The sequence below is a fragment of the Macrobrachium rosenbergii genome, chromosome 23 (genome assembly GCF_040412425.1).
Source record: "Macrobrachium rosenbergii isolate ZJJX-2024 chromosome 23, ASM4041242v1, whole genome shotgun sequence".
Classification (NCBI taxonomy): domain Eukaryota; kingdom Metazoa; phylum Arthropoda; class Malacostraca; order Decapoda; family Palaemonidae; genus Macrobrachium; species Macrobrachium rosenbergii.
In genome coordinates this window covers 53185251-53189886 of record NC_089763.1, presented here as the reverse complement: position 1 = coordinate 53189886, position 4636 = coordinate 53185251, and positions in this window count along the sequence as shown.

Sequence of the window (4636 nt, the reverse complement as noted above, 5' to 3'; positions counted from 1 at the left end):
TATTATATATATATATTAATATATATATAAACATATATATATCCATATATATCATATATACACACATACACCATAAATATATATATATATAAAAATATATATATATATGTATATATGTATATATATATATATACATATACATATATATGTGTGTGTGTGTATGTATGTATGCATATACCACTGTTTATGTCGAAATCCAAATCATTCTTTACTAGTCATTCACTTATTTACTGAAAAATCGTAATTATTGAAATTCATGATAAAATGAAAGCATATTTCCATAAAATCTCCTTCCAGAAAAAAAAGAGAAACTAGAAAACGAACCATTATATACGAGTATATATACACACACACACACATATGTAAAACGAAATTGAGTGATGATACATATCGCGTCGGCCTCCAGTGAACTTTCCCAAGATTGGCTCCAGCGTCTTCATGGAGTCTGTGACACTTCGTCAAAGCATTTCCACTTTCTGAAGGATCTTTGTCTATTTACGCATGATTATGCATATACGTGCATATATATTATTAGAAAAGGAGACGAAGAATTGCTGTCAATCTGTACCATTTGCTGAACGACACTGACATTGCAAGCAATCTCCAAGAATCCCCGAAGACACCAGCAGCTCCTGTGCAGACGAAAACGTCTCCGGAATCCAGATGGGTCACTTGTGGCCGATTACAAAACCTGAGATACCTCAAGAGACAGTTGAGGAAGCGATTAGGATGATGACTTTACAGAGGAAGAAACCAGGACAACGCCGACGTAGGAGACACAAGAAAGAAGATGCAGCTGGGAATATCCGTCCTGATTATGGAGGTGGAAGCTTCCCCGCATGACAGAGGTGCAGCGATCTGACACCTTTGGATGAGAGGACTCAGGAAAGCAGTGATAGCTATTTCACATACGAAATAGCTCTACCAATTCAGAACTCAGGCAAGAAAGGAACACCGTCAGGATTCGCTGTATTTCTCTTGAATGCGATGTGGAAAGCTTTCTACCTACAGACAGGGAGGCACTGCTACTCAACAAGGAATGTCGTGTTTCCTACAGACAGCTGCGAAATGACTGGTTTCAGGACTCTGCAAAGGATTCATCTGTTTTCTGCATAAGAGCCGAGAACCGATAGGCTCGAGGCTAGCTGACAGAGAAGAGAATGGGGAAGGGCCCATCCCTGGCAAAAATAAACCCCCATTTGATGACGCTCTGTTGGCGAAGATGCCCCAGGGGTGAGATCACTTATGATCGGCAAAGGCCACAAATCTACTCTACCTATCTATCTGTTTATCTGTCTATCTAACCATATATATATATATATATATATATATATATATATATATATATATATATATATATATATATATATATATATATATATATAATATATATATATATCTTCTTCTTTTAACGTGCTTTTATTCTATTTTTGTCTATATATATATATATATATATAATATAGATGTATATTATATATATGTATGTGTAATAGTGAATATATATATATATATATATATATATATATATATATTATATATATAATATATATATACTTTATATATGTGTATATATATATGTGTCACACACACACATATATATACATACATACATACATCCAGCTATATTTATATATATATATATATATATATATATATATATATATATATATATATATATATATATATATATATATATATGTATACTGTATCACTTACACAATTGTTCTAACAGGACATAATTGAAACTTGATGGTATGCAGAGTTATTTATTAAAAAAAATTATAAACTTTCCAGGACTAACAGTCCTCATTGTCATTACCCGTGGAATGACCGGACTCTTAGTCCAGCTGTATTTATATCTGGACTGCGTGTTCGGTCATTCCACGGATAATTGACAATGAGGACTGTTAGTCCTGGTATTTTTAATTTTTTTGAATAAATAATATATGCCAGATACCATCCATTTCAACGAGGTCCTGTTAGTAAATATATACTGTATATAGTATATATATATGCAGGACCCATAAGATATCATTGATTAGCCCCAAGGTGCATTTAATTGCCCAGAACAAAAGTAAACTTTACTAGTAATTTCTTCCTTCGAGTCTAAGAGAAATGAAACCCACCCTCTTATCCCTTTCAAGCGTAACTCGAGAGCTGTCCTTCATCTCCTTCAGGACCCCAAGAATAATATCAAGGACGTGAAGAGAGCCAACAGTTTAGGATTAGTTTATTGTGAATGATAACAATCTCTTCTCCTCAGCTTATAGGAAAATCCTATACTTTAACTCAGAGAATCCCTTTGCTGCTCTGTAACGTTTGACTTCGTCTTCGATCAAATAAACAGGCAGTAAACTGTTTATATATTCCTGAGTGATATATATATATATATATATATATATATATATATATATATATATATATATATATATATATATATATATATATATATATATATATATATATATATGTCACTATTCATGAAGGTGACCTTTGAAAAGTTGCTCAGCTGTTCGAGGCTCCATTTTGACTATACACAACATATAGGAAAATGCTGAACCATTCGCATACCACAAGGGTCGCAGAAGCTCCTTGGTGATAAGACCACGAGGTGTAAAAAGTGCGATTTCAGCTTAGAAGGTTCTAGAAGGTGAACCGGTTATAAAATCCGGTTTTGAAGAAAGCATTCAAGTGATGTACGTGTGTGTACGTGTACCTCGTGACACCTTGAAGTACAGAGGGCGTGTCTTTGTCGAACATTGAACTTGGTGATGTCATGAGAGTGTGTTCGTATGTGCATTGCATAATGAATAAAATGGGAGTGATCAATGAAGGATTGGGCATTGCGATCCGTTATCGGTATAATTTAGCATGTGAACCGTGCAAACACACATGGAGACTGTTCCAGAGGATTTTTGTGAAGTGAGTACAACTCATAAACATTTTAGATCTTTTTTTTTCACACTCTGGAAAAACTCTATCCATGTAGCAGTGAAATCTTGTGGTTATGCATTTGTATTTTGTGAATTTGGTTTTTAATATAAGGCTGTTCTTTTACAGGTATTCCTCTCTCCTTCCTTCACGCCCCTCTTCAAGGAAGGGAGTGGTGACATTTTTAAAATGACCTGATTCTGTTAATTGACCTATTTATGATTTGAATGGCTGATGAATTATTTTCTGTATTCCCTTAAGTAATGGTAGTTTATGATTTTGGACCTTGTTTCCTTAGAAGAATTTTGGTCGATATGTTGAATCATTCGTTTTCATTCTTCGTAATTTTTTAGAAGTTATTTTCGTTATTTTTTGTCAATAAAGGTTTAGTTTTATACTTAGTATCTCATTCCAGTGGTCCTTAGGTTTTAGTTAGGAAAGGTATAACTTACGATGTCGGCTCACGCTACACGCTATCACAATATCTCGGGAAAAGCGAGATACCAACCTCTGTTCATAGAAAGGAGACTTAAATGAAGTATAGGCTTTAGGATTGGCTTTTACATATATATACATATATATATATATATATATATATATATATATATATATATATATATATAAATATATAATATATATATATATATATATATATATATATATATGTATATGTATTTTTACGTATACATATATTTAAAAGGAGACAGGAGAAAGTTGTACAAAACAGTTTCTTGCACACTACATACATGTATGTATATAATAGCGGGTGTTTCGAAATTACAGCCCCCACCTCTACAGAGGAAATGGAAAGTTATGAAGTTTTCGGCTATAGCTTATCTCCAAGCACATTATTTTAAGTTTCTATTAAGCTATGTTTTATTTCACATTTTTTGTATTTTCAGACTGAGTGATGAAGTTAGATACAGCCATGGCTAACGACTCGGAGGAAATCAGATGGATTGACCGAATCCGGGCTATAACCTTCAGAGAGGCCAGGGATGCTGGCGCATCCTTCATTTCACGTTCCTGGATAGCTAAATACATTAAAAGAGATGAATCCTTTGTTAAAAGAAACTGGAACAAAAATCCACATGACTGTCATCGTGAAAAGAGTGAGAATCTTGGAAGGCCTGAAGTCGTTTCTCAGGAGTCAAAAGACATCATAGCTGAGGCAGTGGGTAGACCAAGAAAGTCTTTACGTAAATTGGCACTTGAACTAGAAACAAAAAGGGGAAAGAAGAGAAGTTGTAGCGCTGTATATCGTGAGTTGAAAAAATCTGGTATCAAGCCATTTCATGTTATCAGCAAGCCCAACATCACTCAGCAACAGAGAGAAGACCATGCAAGGTTTTGTGGTTCATTTCTTAAAGATTGAGATGAAGCTGACTTTCTCCATGTTGCCGCATCAGATGAATTCTTCATTTACACAGTCAGAAAGCCAAATGATGAAAATGACATCATTTGGGCTGCAAAGTTGGATGATATCAGCGATGACGTGCGCTATCACCAGGTTGTGAAATTTCCTGAGTGTTTAGGAATTTTCCTCTGTTTCACAGCCAAATGGTTAATGTGGATCATCAAAGAAAAAGAACAGTCATGGAATGGGGAATACTTCAGAGAAACTGTACTTACTGGTGGAGTATTTCCTTTCCTCAAAGATCCTGAAAATGTGTTATCTGTTAAAGAAGTCACATTTTTGCATTAT